The sequence below is a fragment of the Ranitomeya variabilis genome, chromosome 3 (genome assembly GCF_051348905.1).
Source record: "Ranitomeya variabilis isolate aRanVar5 chromosome 3, aRanVar5.hap1, whole genome shotgun sequence".
Taxonomy (NCBI): domain Eukaryota; kingdom Metazoa; phylum Chordata; class Amphibia; order Anura; family Dendrobatidae; genus Ranitomeya; species Ranitomeya variabilis.
Genome location: NC_135234.1, coordinates 279,908,900 through 279,929,199, shown reverse-complemented (window position 1 = coordinate 279,929,199; position 20,300 = coordinate 279,908,900).

The following is a 20,300-nucleotide window of genomic DNA, read 5'->3' as shown; positions in this document are numbered from 1 at the left end:
TCCCAGGAAGAGAGAACTGACCTTTTGTAACCATGGCTGCGTTACTTGTGCTATGCATAAGTCCTGGGCACAGTGGCATATGGGTCTTTGTTTCTTGCTTTGGTCTTATGAGTCTCCGCTTCAGCGTTAGTCACTTGTATTGTGTGTCATTGATTCTGCACCACTATATATGTGTGTGTTGCTGCTCTTTGACACCTGCTGCGTTGCTTAGAAACCGGAGGGTGTGCCCTCCCGGTTACCATGCCAGCGTCACAAGCTTGGTCTTGTGACTCGGTCATGTGACTGGTGTGTGTGTATGCCCATTGGTGGACGAAGCAGGCAGCCGGACAAAGATGATGTGAGCGTTGTTGCATGGAAGTTAGTGTGATCGGGTCACATGAGTACTTGATGTATGGCTCTAAATGAAGATCCTGGATTGGATCTGGTTAGACAGGCTCTTTCGTGTTACCTTCGATGATTGGGCCCCAGTAGACTTGCTCTGATTTGCATTTACGGTGTGTATGAACAACAAGGGACCGCATTGGTGGATCACACAGCATGGCTGCTACAGCGTCAATGAGTGGTGGGCTTCATTGTTTACACATATTTGATTTCCTACATGTGTTCATTACTACAGTTCTGGGTTCTATTATGTGTTGCATTTAATGTATAAGTTGTGATGTGTAGTTTTTAATCATTGTATTGTAAATTTTATATTGTTTTTGTGATTATTGAACATTACTATGTAAATCTGGTGGGCGGTCTGAGGTGTGATGATTGGTTCAGTGATGACCAACTTCCTATTTAAGGCCCCCATTTTGTCAATATGGTATGCTTGATATAGACCCATTTGGGTTGAAACGTCGCATTTTATGGCACAATAAAGAAGAATTTTTCACTTCCACCTTGATTGGATGCTGCCCTTCACTTCAATTTATGGTATGTGATCTTCCACCTGGGTCCGGTGGATATAGGACGGGCATCCTCGGCCTTTGTTCCTGTTAATTTTTTGTCAGATGTGCTGCCGGCCTTGCATTTATTTTAGAACTGACAAGGAGTCAGCAGGTGGAGCAGGAGCTCCCGTAAGGTACCTCCACAGACTGTTGGTGCTTATTATGTTCTATGAACAGTGCGGTCACTCACGGCAACTGGTCAGAGGAGGACCAGTGTGTTTAGTTGCTGCAAACTAATGATGTGATACCCAATGTCATGTCCTGATACAATGTGTAATGTACTGTTCATGGTACGGTTTATGACTCGATAATAAACCGCATAGACTGTTATGTGCAAAAAGTATTCCTGTGTATCTTAAATCCCGTTGCTAAGCGAGTATTCCCCTACCCGTTAGTGAGCACTATCTCACATAGGTGACATCTGGATGTAGGATGGTGGAACAAACAGAGACTTACAGTGCAAAAGTAGTGTTATGAATTTCACCCACACAACACAACAGGACACTTTCACTTGTGAAAGCTAGGGTGTGGGAAAGCAGTTGCCCTTCGCCCCAGACTACCGCCCTGTGCCCCTCAAATATACACACCCTTTCTGAAAGGCCACAGAGGCTGCAAAACCATGAAGAGGCACCACTAACCAAACAAACCACGAAGACCAAGGAGATCTCCAAACAAGTCAAGGACAAAGCTGTTGAGAAGTCAGTATTATAAAGAATAAAATATGTTAATCTCTTATGAGCACCATCAATCCATTATCATCAAATAGAAATAACATAGTACTTTAACAAATCTGCCAAGAAAGGGCCACCCACCAAAACTCTCAGCCCATGGAAGGTGGTCATTAAAGGGAATCTGTCACCACATTTGACCTATCTAATCTATTAATATGGGCATAAAGGTTATAGACTGCTGATAACAGTCCTACCTGTGTGTCTCATATCAGCTGTGTGGTTGCTGAGAAATAATCTTTTATCACTTTATATAAGTGACCTCTTCCAGGCTCTGTGGCGAATGGTGCCTGAAATATAACTCTGCCCTCAGAGCTTATTTTATATGAAGGGGTAGTTACCAGTGTGACATACAATGGCCACTCTCTGCTCTCCTGATGTCTCTGCAGAGCTGTGTGTGATTATACCTGACACACCTGCAGGTTCTTCTCAGCTCCATCTTCCATCTCACAGGCAGGCAGAGTCTGTAATATTGTTGCAGTACAGCAGAGCCGAGAGAGAAGCAAAAAGATACATTTAATTTCTCCTGTTCTGTTTTAGTTACTTGTCTCATTGGTAACTCCACCTTCATGTAAAATAAGTTCTGGAGGCAAAGTTATCCTCCAGGCACCATCCTACCCAGAGCCTAGAAGAGGCAATTTACATAAAGTGATAAAAGATTATTTAATCACAACAAGGCATTTGATATGAGACACACTGATAGGACTGTTTTCAGCATTATATAACCTGTATGTCCATGTTAATAGTTTAGATACGTCAAATGTGGTGACAGATTCCCTTTAAACAGAGAGGCAGCAAATAGACCAAAGATAACTCTCCTGTGTTCCCAGAGACTGGAGAATCTGTCCATATAAGCATAAAAGGCTGTATACTATATAGAGGTGGCCTTTAGAAGTGTATTGAGCTGTTGGTTGGGTTGGTGCTAAAGGAAAAAAAAATCTCTTTAAATCTTCTTCCTTAGCGAGTGTGAATGAGCTGAGTGTGACCGAAGCGAAAGTGTGAACAGAAGTAAGTGTGCGACTTGTGATTCAGTGACTTTGGATTCAGGGAGTTTACAAGGGAGGAATTACTGAATTGCTGTTTGCTTTTTATTAATACTCTACATTTCTTTTTAATTAAAGGGAACCTGTCACCCCCCTAGGGCATTTTTAAGTAAAAGAGCCACCTTCAGCAGCACTAAGGCTGCATGCTATGAAGGTGACTCTTATGATTAGTGTAACACCCCAGGTAACCGGTTATTACAGTGATGTTGCCTTCCTTTTGGGGAGGGCGATATCATGCTTCTAGGCAAGGAGTATTCTCCTTACCAGGTAAGCAGGAGAGTTATCTTTGGTCTCTTTGCTGCCTCTCTGTTTAAAGGGAATCTATCACCACATTTGACGTATCTAAACTATTAACATGGACATACAGGTTATAAATGTTTAAATGTTTATGTTTAAAATAGAGATTGGGGGAAGGGCATTTGGAGCGCCCACCAGGGCTGTGGGGTACTCAGGCCGGGTCCGACGGTTCTTCGAGGGGTTGTGAAGACAGCAGTGACCCGGTCCGTGGCCCTGGGCATCCGATAAAAGTCAATTAAAGTGGAAAATAAAGTTTATAAGGGGTGTGTTTGTGACGCCACCCTTGGTGTTCGGCAATAAGGAGATAGCCGTCACTGCGGTTCAGGTCCACTGGGGCAGTTGGTGAAGTAGCAGAGATGTTACAGCTCTCCACGGGTAAAGCTAGGCCCCAGGGCAGTTAAAGAATTAAAGTCAATGATGTTGAATGTTGTACTGCAGGGCAGGTGACGCAGTAAATAATTCTGAGGACACAACAGGGTGCAGTTTCCACACTTTACACACAGTTCTTAGATGCAGTCCCCAGCCGAGTGCTGTGTCCTCCGGGTCTGTGATCCAGCCAGCTCTCAGGTAATTTGGGGTTCACTTTCCCAAGACTCCCTTTCTTATGTTCCTTCCCTGGTCATCTCTCTGTGCTGGCTTCGCCCTCTGGTCCTGCGCCTCACACACAGTGTCCCAAGCCAGCAGCCTCGGATCATGTTGGGCGACATCCTCCTGGTCCGCTTGATCCTATGCGGCTGCCTTTGTGTGTGTGGCTGTGGCACATACAGATGCCACAGCCTCCGGCTTGCTAGCTGAGCATTGTAGTTCCTCCACTAGCCTGGAACCTGTCTCCCCCACTGCGACCTGGTCCTTCCACCCGACTATAGTCAGCGTGGATTCGGGCACCCAGGGTGGATTTCTCACTTCCCTGGTCCCTAGGACCCCTTCCTTCCATCCTTCTCTCAGGAGCTTCACTCTCCACATCTACTCTCCTCAGCTCCTCCTCATCATCTCCTCACTTACTCATTAAATAACTCCTCCCTCTAACTGTCACTGTCTCCACCCACACCCTCTACCTAGTTCCCCCTCCAGCCTGAGATGGGGCCATCCCTCAATAGGATCAGCTCAGATCCCCTGGCCTGGGGTGATGTGGTGTTGGAGGCTAGTGTGGGTCTAGGGTAGTGCCTCCTCATTACCCGAGAGCAGAGTACCACACCTCTGGCTAAGGTGCAGTACCTCTGTGGTGACTGGACCCTCAGGGGCACCACATATTCATTTTATAGGAGGGGAACATAGTGCAGATAGTGAACTTGGCACAAATAAAGAAATTGGGGGTGGCATGGGGGATGTGGTTAGATCAGTTAATAATTAAAGAATAGAGGTAAAGAGAGATACAGAGTGCATGCATACTAATGCTAGGAGCCTCACCAACAAAATAGAGGAACTAGAATTAATTTTGTGGGAACATAATTCTGACATGGTGTGGATATCTGAGACATGGCTGGACGAGACCCATGACTGTGCTGTTAATTTACAGGGCTATAGTCTGTTCAGAAATGACCGTACAAATAAGAAGGGGGTGTGTGTTTAAATATAAAATCATCCTTGAAACCCATCCTGAGTGATAAAATAGGTGAATCTAATGAAAATGTAGAGTCCCTGTGGGGGGAGATAAGGGGAGGGGGAAAAAATAATAAATTACTGATAGGGGTTTGTTACAAGTTTCCAAAAATAATTTAAGCACCAGAGAATATCCTCATAAAGCAAATATATGAAGGAGAGACTCAAGGACAATTCATTATTATGGGGGACTTTAACTACCCTGAAATACATTGGGGAACAGAAACCTGCAGTTCCAGCTAAAGTACTAGGTTTTCGACAACTATGAGAGACAATTATCTTTCACAACTGGTTCAGAACCCAACAAGAAAGGGGGCACTGCTAGACCTAATATTAACCAACAGGCCAGACCGCATATCAAATATAAGGGTTGGGGGTCACTTGGGTAATAGTAATCACAAAATAATACATTTTCATGTATCCTTTAATAAGATGTGTAGTAGAGGGGTTAGAAGGACACTACACTTCAGGAAGGCACATTTCCAAAGGTGGAGAGATGATCTTAGTGCAATAAACTGGGACGATATCCTGTGACATAAAAGTACACAAAGACAATGGGAGATGTTTATTAGCATTCTGAATAGGACCTGTGCACAATTTATACCCTATGGGAATAAACATACTAGAAATAGGAGGAAACCACTATGGCTAAATAGAGCTGTAAGGGGCACAACAAGAGACAAAAAATAGAATTAGACTTACCGGTAATTCAGTTTCTTGGAATCTTCCACGACAGCACTATCGGAGGATGTCTCCCAGCCCTAATGGGGACAGGAAACAGAAGAGATTAAATACCCTCCCCTTCCTGCAACCACCAGTGTTTTTTTCTGGACACAGTAGCATGTATAGTTACCACTCAAGTGCAGGAATCATCCAATAAGAATATCATATAGGGAGGGAAATTAGTGCTGTCGTGGAAGGTTCCTAGAAACCGAATTACCGGTAAGTCTAATTCTATTTTCTCCAGTCACCTTCCACGACAGCAGTATTGGAGTAATACCAACGACTAATTTCTTAGGGAGGGACAATAGCCTGCAGAACTCGTCTGCCGAATGATAAGACCCAATTGAAAAATAGTCGTTAGTGCCTGGTGAATGTATGGACAGACGACCAGGTGTCAACTCTGCATATCTACTTGGAGGATGCGTTCCCTCTTTATGCCCCTGACGTTGATACAGAATGAGTAGAGTGGGCTTTCAGTGATACAGGAGGTGAAAAATTCTGTGATGTATATGCTTGGCAGATGGCTTGCTCGATACAGTTAGCAATCGTACTCTTAGCCTGCCTTTTTGCCCTTATTCCATCCTGAGAACTGGATAAATAAGTTCTGGTCAATCCTCCAGCTTTCAGTTTGCTGGACATAAAAGAGGATCACCCTGCGAACATCCAGGGTGCGGAAGGCTTCTTCCTTTGCATTGGAGGGATTTGGACAGAATGAGGGTAGCACGACATCCTGGCCTCTATGGAAATCTGAGACTACCTTAGTCATAAAGGAGGGATCTAACCAAAGGATAATGCTATCCATAGTGATAGTTAAATAGGGCTCTTGTATTAATAGTGCCTGAAGTTCTCCTACATGCCTAGCGGTCATAATTGCTACTAGAAAAACAGTTTTAAGGGTCAGGTTTTTTATATCCAAAGATGGGAGAGGACCAAATGGATCCTGTGTTAAACTATTAAGAACCAGATTCAAGTCCCAAGGGGGAACTTGGCTACGAAGTCTAGGATGAATCCTAGCCGCAGAGGTCATGAAGCGTTTAACCCAGCGATGGGCAGCTGAATCCTGATCAAAAAGGAACCAAGAGCTGAGACCTGTACTTTTAGTGTACTAGGCGTGACTCCCAAGTCCAAACCCTAAAATTTGTGCAATATTAGGGTCAGGTGTGTTCGGGAAACACCAGGATGAAAACCAGTTTCCAAACTTTGCCATAGATAACGTTGGTTACTGGTTTCCTACTCTTCTGGAGAGTTTGTATTACCCCATCTGAGAGGCCCCTGGCTTTTAGAATTTTGGCTTCAGTAACCAGGCCACAAGGTTCAATCTGTGTAAACCCGGGTGTAATAGGGGGCCTTGATCAAGAAAATTGACCTCCTGGGGCAGAGGAAGTGGACCTTCCTGAGCCATATCCATCAATGCGCAGTACCAGTTTCTTACTGGCCACATGGGCGCAATCAGAATCGTGGTGACTCGATCTGATCGGATTTTTTGTAGCATCCTTGCTAACAATGGAATTGGTGGGAAGGCATATGCCAGGTTGAATTTCCAAGAATGTGAAAAGGCATCTATCCCCTGTGCATCGTACTCGTGCCTGAGGAACAAGTATGTTCTTGCCCTTTTGTTTGACCATTGGAGAGCAGGTCCACCTTGGGACTCCCCATTTTGATACCAGGGACAAGAATACCTCCTGGTTTAGGCACCATTGTCCCAGGTGGACATCCTTTCTGTTGATAAAATCTGCTTGGGTATTGTCCAATCCCTTCAGATGTACTGCTGTTATGGACAACAGATGTTTTTCTGCCCCAGAATAAATCCTTGCAGAGGTCGATTTCAGGTTGGCGAATTTCGTGCCTCCCTGGTGCCAGAGATAGGCCACTGTGGTCATATTGTCTGAAAAGACATGTACATGGTGTCCTTGGATGAGGAGCGATGCAGCTTTTAGCGCTTCCTCTACCGCTTTCAGCTCTGTCATGTTCAAGATGCTGGACCTGATGTGTGGGGGCCATAACCCCTGGAAGTGAGAGCCTTCAACCACAGTGCCCTAGCCTTTCTGACTGGCGTCTGAGGTGAGTATCCTCAGAGGAAGTTGATCCCAGTTGACTCCCTGCTGGAGATTTCGGTGGTTTAGCCCCCATAAGAGAGAGAGGATTTCACATGCTCGAGAAGGGGAATTTTACTGGTTAGTGCATTTTGGCATTTTCTTGAGTACAGCAGGACATGGGTCTGAGGGACTCTTATATAGGCCTGAGCCCATGAGACTGCTTGAATGCACGACGTCAGTGATCCCAGAATTGACATTGAGTCTTTTAAGGTTGGTGTCTTCTGGTCTCTGAATCTGGAGATCCTGTGGATGAGGTCGAGCTGACGACGCTCTCTGGGCAAAAAGGATTTTCCTTTTACCGAGTCCAGAAGAACTGCCAGGAATTTCTCCTTTGGTGAAGGATGGAGATTAGATTTTTCCAAATTCGGGATCTACCCCAGGGATTCCAAAATTTCCAGGACTTTTGTCACATCCCGGTTCAGACGAGGGATGGATGGAGCGACAATAAGAAAGTTGTCTAAATGTGAGATGACGGAAATCTCTTGTTGTCGGATAAAGGTCACCGCCTCCGCCATAATCTTGGAAAACACTCGAAGCACATGATAATAGGCGTCCCTCAGGTCTACCGTAGCCATCACCCAATCCTGTCCAATGAGCGGGATTGCTGACTTGACCGATTCCATTTTGAATCTTCTGTATTTGATTACACGGTTCAGAGGTTTCAGGTTTATGATAATCCTGTGTTTTCCAGATGGTCTTTTTTTTTTTTTTTTACACCAAAAATAGGAGAGAATAGTGGCCTTCCCCTTTCTTGGGATGAGGTACAAGGGAAATCACGTTTGCGTGAAGACGATCCTGCAGATCTAACATCAAGGACTCTCGCAGGTGTGGAGACTGTAGGTAGGTAACTGTCAGACGCTAAGGGGGAGGACTTTCGAATTCTAACCTCAATCTGTACCGTATGGTTTGGAGAACCCACCGATTTATGGAGATGTTTTGCCACTGGGCGAGAAAATCCGAGAGTCGACCCCCGACAGGAGCGCAGTCATTGTTTATCAGGAGTCTGCTGATGTTGGGGACAAGGATATTTCTGTCCTTACCCCCTTTTGGGTAGTTCTATTGTTCTGTTTTACCTTTCCCCTTGTACTCTCTCTGGGAAGATTGGTCATGGGAGAGACGAAAACAGTTTCCTAGAGCTCTTCTGCTCTGGAAGAGATTTCTTTTTATCTGTAGCCTTGTCTAAAATTTCAGCAAGTGCTGGGCCAAATACATAGAGTCCCTGAAAGGGAATACCACAGAGCTTAGTTTTAGAGGTATGGTCACCCCCTCTTGACTTAAGCCATAGTGCTCTCCTGGATGAATTGGAGAGGACTGCTGATCTTGCTAGTACACGGACGGACTCAGCCGAGGCATCCGCCAGGAATCCCGTTGCTTTCTGGAGTAGGGGAAGAGAGTCCAGTATCTCCTCCCTAGAAGCCTGGGTAAGGTGATTTTCTAACGTGTTAAGCCAGTGGAGTACAGACCTGGTGACGCACGTAGAGGACACATTCATGTTTAGTAGATTAGTGGAGGTGTCCCAGGATTCCCTTAACAAGCTCTCGATTCTACGATCCATTGATGTTCGTGTTTACTTCCTTCTGCATTTGCTGGGCATGTAAGCTGTTTCTGCTTTGCAATAACCTGAGACTATTAACCAGTTCTCCCTGGTTGAGCTAAGATATGATTTGAACTGCCTAATAAGCATATCTATCTGGTCCAGGCGACCCGTTGAAGCACACGTTGTGCGAAATGGCCGTAGTCCTCTCCATTATCGCACCCTCTCGTATGACCTGATGTCCTGACGGATGTATTGTATGCAACTTTCCAAATAAAGTACACGAAATTCACAGCATACCAAGGGTGAGTGCCGCACGTTTCTTCTATTTTCTGAAATACAGAAAGTTAAATAACTTCTGTAAAAAGCAAATCAAGGCAGCAAAGATTGAGACAGAGAGACTCAGTGCCAGAGAGTAAAAATAATCCCAAAATATTCTTTAACTGCATAAATGGTAAGAAACTAAAAATGATAGTGTTGGCCCCCTTAAAAATAGTCTGGGTGAAATGGTGGATGAGGATGAAGAAAAAGCCAATATGCTAAATGACTTTTTTTCAACAGTATTTACACAAGAAAATCCCATGACGGACAACATGATCAGTGATAACAAAAATTATACACCCCCGAGTACTGCAGGAATTAAGTAGTCATTGATAGACCATTATTTTTAATCTTTAAAGATTCCATAATAACAGGGTCTGTACCACAGGACTGGCGTATAGTAAATGTTGTGCAAATATTCAAAAAGGGGACAATAACTGAACTTGGAAATTATAGGCCAGTAATCGTAACCTCTACTGTGGGTAAAATCCTGGAGGGTATTCTAGGAGATGCTATGCTTTAGTATCTGAAGAGGAATAACCTCATAACCCAATATCAACATGGGTTTAGTAGAGACCGTTCCTGTCAGACTAATCTGATCAGTTTCTATGAAGAGTTCCGGACTGGACCAAGGAAATGCAGTGGATGTGTTGTACATGGACTTTTCAAAAGCTTTAGATACGGTGCCACACAAGTTTGATGCATAAAATGAGAACAATGGGAATAGGGGAAAATATGTGTAAGTGGGTTAAGAGCTGGCTCAGGGATAGGAAACAAATGGAGCACACTCGGACTGGGTTGCGGTTAACAGTGGGGTACCACAGGGGGCAGTATTAGGCCTGCATCTTTTTAGCATATTTATTAATGACCTTGTAGGGAACATACAGAGTAGAATTTTAATATTTTCAGATGACACTAAACTCAGCAGAGTAATCAATAGAGAGGAGGACAAATTTATATTACAGGATGATTTATGCAAACTAGAAGCTTGGGCTGATAAATGGCAAATGAGCTTGAATGGGGATAAATGTAAGGTCATGGGCAGAAGAAATAAGATGTATAATTATGTGCTTAATTGTAACACTGGGCAAAGCTGTCACTGAAAAAGACCTGGGGGTATGGGTAGATGACAAACTCACATTTAGTGGCCAGTGTCAGGCAGCTGCTGCAAAGGCAAATAAAATAATGGGATGCATTAAAAGAGGCATAGATGCTCATGAGGAGAACATAATTTTACCTCTATACAAGTCACTAGTTTGACCACACTTAGAATGCTGTGTACATTTCGGGTCTCCGGTGTATAAGAAAGACATCGCTGAACTGGAGTGGGTGCAGAGAAGAGCGACCAAGGTTATTACAGTACTGCTGGGTCTTTAATACGAAGACAGGTTATTACACTTGGGGTTATTTAGTTTGGAAAAACAAAGGCTAAGCGGTGATCTTATTGCAATGTACAAATACATCAGGGGACAGTACAAAGACCTTTCTAATGAACTTTTCACTCGTAGACCTGAGACAGGGACAAGGGGGCATCCTCTATGTCTGGAGGAAAGAAGGTTTAAGCATAATCACAGATGCAGATTCTTTACTGTAAGAGAAGTGAGACTATGGAACTCTCTGCCGTATGATGTTGTAATGAATGATTCATTACTAAAATTTAAGAAGGGACTGGATTCCTTTCTTGAAAAGTATAATGATACAGGTTACTTACACTAGATTCATTGATAGGGCGTTGATCCAGGGAACTAGTCTGATTGCCGTATGTGGAGTTGGGAAGGAATTTTTTACCCAATGTGGAGCGTACAGTTTGCCACAAGGGTTTTTTGTCTTCCTCTGGATCAACATGTTAGGGCATGTTAGGTTAGGATATGGGTTGAACTAGATCGACTTAAAGTCTTCCTTCAACCTCAAAAACTATGTTACTATGTTTATGGAAGAGTGGGTAGTAAAAAGCCTTTACTTACACACAAATATTAAAAGGCTAGCTTTGAGTTTGCCAAAAGACATGTGGGAGATTCTCCAAATGTATGGAGGAAGGTGCTGTGGTCAGATGAGACCAAAATTGAACTTTTTGGCCACCAAAGTAAACGCTATGTCTGGCGCCAAATCAACACAGCTCATCACCCCAAGAATCCAACCCCACAGTGAAACGTGATGGCAGCATCATGTTGTGGGGATGTTTTTTGGCAGCAGGGATAACCGGATCTTAGCATAAAAGTGTTACGCAAGTAATTTGTTGGATATCATGATTAAGGTTGCTTGGTCACCAGAAACGCTTTGATATCGCATTTATTCTACTGTTTGCACTGATGTTTTTATCCTCCATCGAGTACATTTTGTAGTGAATAAAGAAAAGTTTTTTTCACTACCTCGTTGAGCTGGATTCTCCATTTCTTTTGATTGCTGCACGCCCTGACACAGCGGTTCCGTGCTCTGAGTTTCTCAAGATGTCGATTATGGTAAGCTGGACATTATTCTATTTCCTTTGTTTGTTTCTATTGTTTATTTATTCTGCCTTCAAGAGGATTCATTATTATTCTAACCGTCAGCATAACTAACTTTGTTTCAGCAATATGGATGTGTCTATTAGGCTACTTTCACACTAGCGTTAACTGCATTACGTCTCAAAACGTCTTTTTTTCGAAAAAACGCATCCAGCAAAAGTTTTTGCTGGATGCGTTTTTTCCCCATAGACTTGTACTGGCGAAGTATTGCAACAGATTGACATACGTCGTGTACGTTTTACGACGTATGCGTCGAAATTTGGCGGCACGTCGTCTCAAAAAAACGTTGATTGTAACATTTTATGTCTCCGCCTAAAAAACGTGTCGTGACTAGTGTTGAGTAGTGTTGAGCGATACTTTCCGATATCGGAAAGTATCGGCCGATACCGTCAAAATATCGGATCTAATCCGATACCGATACCCGATCCCAATGCAAGTCAATGGGACGAAAATATCGGAATTAAAATAAACCCTTTATAAACTTGTAGGTTCATTCTACATGAAGGAAAACAACTAAGAATAATGTAGGATGTATTGGGGGACGTGGCAGAGACATTAAAGGCACAGAGGTTTAGCCCAATGTAATAGAATAGCAGGTTTTTGTTTTTTTTTATGACGTTCGGCGGTAGAAAGATTTTGACTATGTTAATTTTTTTTTATTTTGTCAGATATTGATGTTTCACTACTTCCACGCCCTTCACCTTCTTTTTTACTTCTCCCACACTTTCTTCTTCATTATCCTCATCATCAGCTTCTTTGACATCAACTTCTTCACCTTATTCATCTTCTTCTTCATCTTCTACCTATTATTTTTTTTCTTACATTGTTCATATTCTTTTTATTTTACTATTATCTTCATCATATTCTACTTCTTCATCATATTCTTATTTGTGACAGGCATTCCCGTAGTTGTTATCTATAAAAGTTTGAAGATTACACCTTCCGTTCTGCCTGTCACAAAAGAGTTACATTTGTCCGCGTTCAGTTTGGCCTGCAGCATCAGGCTTTATCCAGGGGCACCACGAGGAGGAACGGACTCAACCCCATACACTGCTTAGTCTTCTTCTGCTTATAATTTAGATAATATTTTTTGCTCTGATATTTAGTGTTATGCTTAATGTTCTTCTGCTCTTTGTTCTGCAGCCTCTTGTTCTTCTGCTTCTCGGTCTTCCAGGTCGTCGTCGTCTCCAGGGTCGTCGTCTCCGGGGTCGTCGTCATCGGGGTGGTCTTCAGGGTCGTCGTCTCCGGGGTCGTCGTCATCGGGGTGGTCTTCGGGGTCATCGTCTCCAGGGTCGTCGTCATCACGGTGGTTGTCGTCTCTGGTGTCGTCGTCATCTTAGGGGTGGTCTTCCGGGTCATCGTGTTTAGTCTCTTGAACTTGGAAATGTAGCAGAAGGTACAAGAAGGCTGAGAAAATGCCGAGAACCAGCTGATGGAACTGGAACTCGGATGGCTACCCGAAGGTCCAAGAGCCAATGGAACTACCGAGGACCAGCTGACGTTACTGGAACCCGGTTACTAAGCAGGATGTACCCGTGCCTGAAAGCACTACCAAGGACCACCTGACGTTGGTGGAACTCGGATACCCAGAGGGAGGCACCTAAGCCAAAGGCTCTGCCCGGAACCAGCTGACGGTATTGGAACCAGGATGGGGAGCAGAAGGTACAAGAGCAAAAGACACTGCCGAGAACCAGCTGACGGTGCTGGAACCCGGATGGGTAGCCGAAGGTCCAAGAGCCAATGGAACTACTGAAGACCAGCTGACGTTACTGGAACCCGGTTACTAAGCAGGAGGTACCCGTGCCTGAAAGCACTACCAAGGACCACCTGACGTTGGTGGAACTCGGATACCCAGAGGGAGGCACCTAAGCCAAAGGCTCTGCCCGGAACCAGCTGATGGTACTGGAACCAGGATGGGGAGCAGAAGGTACAAGAGCAAGTGTCTGCGTGGCTTTTGCAGGACACGATGCCGGCTGCACAGCAGGGGAACAGCTGGCGGTGCTGAACCCCACTGACACATTGGCTGGTGTTTTTCTCTGTGCAGCTAGCAGTACCGGGCCCCAACTGGCGGTGTTAGAGCCCGGGGTCAGCAGGAGGAGGAGATGGAGCAGAGTGTAGGCCGAAGCCTGCACTGGCGGCAGCTTTGGGTCTGTTGTGCCTGCGTGGCTGTTGCAGGACACGTTGCCGGCTGCACAGCAGGGGAACAGCTGGCGGTGCTGAACCCCACTGACACATTGGCTGGTGTTTGGCTCTGTGCAGCTAGCAGTACCGGGCCCCAACTGGCGGTGTTGGAGCCCGGGCTCTGCAGGGGGAGCAGAGTGTAGGCCGAAGCCTACTTGAACCAATTTCAAAGGTAACCTTTAACCCCCCCTCAGGGGTTACAAAGTAGAAGAGCCACAGCTTATGCAGCAGTAGTGCTGCACAAGTCAAAGGTTGCTCTTTTAATTTTGCTCCTTGCACACGCTGAATGAAACACGTATAACATTTAGCCCTTTATACAGTCAAACTGTGTTGGAGGCGTGAGTTCCGTTTGTAAAGAGACGCAGTACAGCTGGCAAAAATGCCACCTTGGTGCTTTGCGCGGCCTCCTGAGCATCGTTATTTGTTGCACAGGAGTCTGCGCTGTCGTGTTATCCCTTGGCCTTGCGCTGTTAGTGCTGCCCGTCCTCTGACATCATTTGATGTCGGCCAGTGCGGTTCGCGATGCCCATGAATCCCAGCCCCGCAGTGTCTTGACATAGTTAAAACACTGCGGGGCTGGGATTCATGGCCTGGCGCAGTACATATGTTCGCCTCTCGCTTGGGTTCTTACACCTGCTTCAGACTATGTGGCGTCAGCTGATCCCTTATCGCATGCCGCGGCCATGAAGCCGCACAGTCTGAAGAAGGCGGAAGGAGCTGAGTGACAGCCTGGTGAAGATATGCACTGCTCATGCCCGTCAATCACACCCTCGCAGTCAAAATAAATAAGACACCGAGGGGCGTTGTGTCGGGCAGGGCGGCCGCAGAGGCGCACCCAGCCAAACAATGATGCCAGAAGACGGGCAGCGTTACCAAGGAGCTTGTTGCGTGTCAATACAAAGGAAAATCACACCTGAGGGACGTTTTAATGGTCACAGAGGACACATTTTAAACGTGTTCAGTTCCACGAGTGCAAGGAGAATACGTTTCTGAGCCACCTTGCACACATGCAGCATTACTGCTGTACAAGGTGGCTGTAAAACATAGAAACACCTGGGGGAGGGTGGACAGGTTCCCTTCAATTTCAGTTCTTGTGTCTGCGTGGCGGTCGCAGGACACGTTGCCGGCTACACAGCAGGGGAACAGTGTTGTGGATTCTGTTTGTGGGCTCCCTCTGGTGGTTACTGCTGGTACTGGGTGACTTTGGTGGGTTGCGGCCTTTGGTTTCCACCTGTCCATCAGAGGCTGGGTGTTTCCTATTTTACCTGGCCTTTCTGTCATTTCCCTTGCCGGCTACCAATGTATTCAGATGTGCTCTGTTTGGTTCCTGCCTACCTGCTCCCAGATCTTTCAGGATAAGCTAAGTGCTGATTTTCAGTTGTTTGGTTTTTTGTCCAGCTTGCTTATTATGTCTCTATGCTAGCTGGTAGCTCTAGTGGACTGAGGTTCTCCCCATGTGCCATGAGTTGGCACATGGGTTCTTGTAATCTCAGGATGGTTTTTTTGATTAGGGTTTTTTGCTGACCGCTCAGTCCCCTTTTGTATCGTTCTGCTTTCTAGTTTACAGCGGGCCTCAATTTGCTAAAGCTATATATATCATCTCTGTGTGTGCCTTCCTCTCATTTCACCGTCAATACATGTGGGGGGCAACTATATCTTTTGGGGTTCGTTCCTCTGGAGGCAAGTGAGGTCTTTATTTTCTCTGCAGTACTAGTTAGCTCTTAGGCTGGTGCGTGGCGTCTAGAACCAACGTAGGCACGCTCCCTGGCTATCTCTAGTTGCGTTTGTCAGGCGTAGGGCAGCGGTCAGCCCAGGTTCCATCACCCTAGAGCTCGTCCGTCATTTATTTGTACTTTGCTTGTCCTGTGCTATCCCTAGCCATTGGGGATTCATGACAGAACAGCTGGCGGTGCTGAACCCCACTGACACATTGGCTGGTGTTTTTCTCTGTGCAGCTAGCAGTACCGGGCCCCAACTGGCGGTGTTAGAGCCCGGGGTCAGCAGGAGGAGGAGATGGAGCAGAGTGTGGGCCGAAGCCTGCACTGGCGGCAGCTTTGGGTCTGTTGTGCCTGCGTGGCTGTTGCAGGACACGTTGCAGGCTGCACAGCAGGGGAACAGCTGGCGGTGCTGAACCCCACTGACACATTGGCTGGTGTTTGGCTCTGTGCAGCTAGCACATCTGGGCCCCAACTGGCGGTGTTAGAGCCCAGGGTCAGCAGGAGGAGGAGAGGGAGCAGAGTGTAGGCCGAAGCCTGCACTGGAGCAAGTTGAAAGGGAAACTTTAACCCCCCCCCCCCAGGCGTTTGTAGCTGAAAGAGCCATCGTGTACAGCACTAATGCTGGAAAAGGTAAACTTAGCTCTTTTAATTATGGTCCTTGCACATGCTGAACCTAACACTTATAAAAAGTGTCCCCTCCTACCGTGATACCGTCCGGTAGGTGGAACTTTCCTTTGTGATGTGACGCAGCACAGCCGTCATTCTTACCCCCTTGGCGCCGTGCGCCGCCTCCTCAGCGTTGTTTGAATCAGTCCCGGAGCCTGCGCTGTTAGGTTAGCCCTTGGCCATGCACACATTTTGCGCTGCCCGTCTTCTGACATCATTTGGTGTCAGGCTGGCTGCGCCTGTGCGGCCGCGCTGGCAGAGAGCCCGCCTCGTACAGTCTTCTGATTAAATCCCACTGGGGGCCTGAGATCCATGGACATGCGCAGTGCATATCTGAACCTCCACCTCTCACTCATCTCCCTACGGCTTCTTCTGACTGTGCGGTGTCATGGCCGTGGCATGCTATTAGGGACCAGCTGACACCGCACCGATTGAATAAGCCGTAGGGAGATGAGTGAGAGGTGGAGGTTGATATGCACTGCGCATGTCCATGGATCTCAGGCCCCCAGTGGGATTTAATCAGAAGACAGTACGAGGCGGGCTCTCTGCCAGCGCGGCCGCACAGTCGCAGCCAGCCTGACACCAAATGATGTCAGAAGACGGGCAGCGCAAAATGTGTGCATGGCCAAGGGCTAACCTAACAGCGCAGGCTCCGGGACTGATTCAAACAACGCTGAGGAGGCGGCGCACGGCGCCAAGGGGGTAAGAATGACGGCTGTGCTGCGTCACATCACAAAGGAAAGTTCCACCAACCGGACGGTATCACGGTAGGAGGGGACACTTTTCATAAGTGTTAGGATCAGCATGTGCAAGGAGCACCACGAAAAGAGGCACTTTTTCCCTTTGCATCATTACTGCTGCACAAGGTGGCTCCTTCAGTAACAAACGCCTGGGGGGGGGGACAGGTTCCCTTAAATTTAACTTGTTGTGCCTGCGTGGCGGTCGCAGTACACGTTGCCGGCTGCACAGCAGGGGAACAGCTGGCGGTGCTGAACCCCACTAACACATTGGCGAGGTGTTTTGCTCTGTGCGGACAGCACTTCTGGACGGCAACTGGCGGTGTTGGAGCCCAGGGACAGGTGGAGGAGGAGGAGGTAGGAGGAGGTAGGAGGGATTGCCACACACACAGCAGGGGAACAGCTGACGTTACTGAACCCCAATAACAGAGGAGGGACTGTTGACTGTGCGTACAGCACTTCTGGACGGCAACTGGCGGTGTTGGAGCCCAGGGACAGGTGGAGGAGGAGGAGGTAGGAGGAGGTAGGAGGGATTGCCACACACACAGCAGGGGAACAGCTGACGTTACTGAACCCCAATAACAGAGGAGGGACTGTTGGGACTGTGCGTACAGCACTTCTGGACGGCAACTGGCGGTGTTGGAGCCCAGGGACAGGTGGAGGAGGAGGAGGTAGGAGGAGGTAGGAGGGATTGCCACACACAGCAGGGGAACAGCTGACGTTACTAAACCCCAATAACAGAGGAGGGACTGTTGACTGTGCGTACAGCACTTCTGGACAGCAACTGGCGGTGTTGGAGCCCAGGGACAGGTGGAGGAGGAGGAGGTAGGAGGAGGTAGGAGGGATTGCCACACACACAGCAGGGGAACAGCTGACGTTACTGAACCCCAATAACAGAGGAGGGACTGTTGACTGTGCGTACAGCACTTCTGGACGGCAACTGGCGGTGTTGGAGCCCAGGGACAGGAGGGGGAGGTGGAGGAGGTAGGAGAGATTGCCACACACACAGCTGGGGAACAGCTGACGTTACTGAACCCCAATAACAGAGGAGGGACTGTTGACTGTGCGTACAGCACTACTGGACGGCAACTAGCGGTGTTGGAGCCCAGGGACAGGAGGGGGAGGTGGAGGAGGTAGGAGGGATTGCCACACACACAGCTGGGGAACAGCTGACGTTACTGAACCCCAATAACAGAGGAGCGACTGTTGGGACTGTGCGGACAGCACTTCTGGACGGCAACTGGCGGTGTTGGAGCCCAGGGACAGGTGGAAAAGCAGAGGAACACAATGTAGGCCGAAGCCTGAGAAAGTCGAAAGGGAACCTTTAACCCCCCCCCAAGGCGTTTGTAGCTGAAAGAGCCAGCTTGTGCAGCACAAAAGATGCAAAAGGAAAAGGTGGCTCTTTTCATCACGCTCCTTGCAAACACAGAACTAAACACTTATAAAATGTGTCCCCTGAAACCGTGAAACCGTCCTGGAGGTGGGACTTTCCTTCGTAATATGACGCAGCACAGCCGTCATTCCTACCCCCCCGGCGCCGTGCCCCGGCTCCTCAGCGTTGTTTGATTCCGTCCCGGAGCCTGCGCTGTTAAGTTATCCCTTGGCCAGGCACACTTAGCGCTGCCCATCTTCTGACATCATTTGATGTCAGGCTGGCTGCGCCTGTGCGGCCGCGCTGGACGAGAGCCCGCCTCGCAGTGTCTTCTGATTTTATCCCACTGGGGGCCTGGGATCCATGGCCATGCGCAGTGCATATCCTCGCCTCTCACTCCCCTCCCTACGGCTTCTTAAGACTGTGCGGTGTCACGACCGTGGCATGTTATTAGGGACCAGCTGACACCGAACAGTCTGAAGAAGCCATAGGGAGATGAGTGAGAGGTGGAGGTTCAGATATGCAATGCGCATGTCCATGGATCCCAGGCCCCCAGTGGGATTAAATCAGAAGACACTGCGAGGCGGGCTCTCGGCCAGCGCGGCCGCACAGGCGCAGCCATCCTGACACCAAATGATGCCAGAAGACGGGCAGCGCTAAGTGTGCCTGGCCACGGGATAACATAACAGCGCAGGCTCCGGGATGGAATCAAACAACGCTGAGGAGCCGGGGCGCAGCGCCGGGGGGGTAGGAATGACGGCTGTGCTGTGTCATATTACGAAGGAAAGTCCCACCTCCGGGACGGTTTTACGGTATCAGTGGACACATTTTATAAGTGTTAAGTTCTGCGTGTGCAAGGAGCTAAACCAAAATAGCTACCTTTTCCTTGTGCAGCATTACTGCTGCACAAGGTGGCTCTTTCAGTAACAAACGCCTTGGGGGGGGGGACAGATTCCCTTACATTTCAGTTGTTGTGTCAGCGTGGCGGTCACATGACACATTGCCGGCTACACAGCTGGGGATCAGCTGACATTACTGAAACCCAATAACACTGGGTCGTATGTTTTGACTGTGCAGACGGCACTTCTGAGCCTCAACTGGCGGTGTTGGAGCCCAGGAATTTAAGTTCAGGTGGTAGAAAGATGAACACAACAGGAGACCTGGATAACGTATACAGTGACCTAATTATTTAATCAGGAGGAGGAGTGGCAAATTCCTGCGAGATCCAGGCCTTGTTCATTTTCAGGAAAGTAAGCCGGTCAACGTTATCGGAGTATAGTCGCATGCGACGGTCAGTTAGTACACCACCTGCAGCACTAAAGACACGTTCCGATAATACACTGGCCGCAGGGCAAGACAGCACCTCCAATGCATACTGGCTTAGCTCTGGCCATGTATCCAGCTTTGAGACCCAAAACTTGAAAGGGGAAGAGCCGTCTGGGAGTACAGCAAGAGGGCAAGACATGTAGTCTGTCACCATCTGACGGAACCGTTGCCTCCTGCTGACTGGAGCCGTCTGTGATGGTGTAGACTTTTGTGGGGGGCACAGAAAACTGTGCCACAGTTGGGCCATACTGGTCTTGCCTTGGGCAGAGGCACTGCTTCTGCTCCCTCTTTGTGCAGAGCCTCCACCACTGCCTGGACGCACTGAGCTGCTTTGGAATGCACTAGCAGCACTTCTCTCAGTTGGAATGGAGAAGATGATGGAATTGACCAGTGTGTCTTGGTACTCCCGCATTTTTCGCTCCCGGTTCAACGGTGTGATGAGGCTTTCTACGTTGTCCCGGTAGCGAGGATCGAGGAGGGTGAACACCCAATAATCAGACATGTTGAGAATGTGGGCGATGCG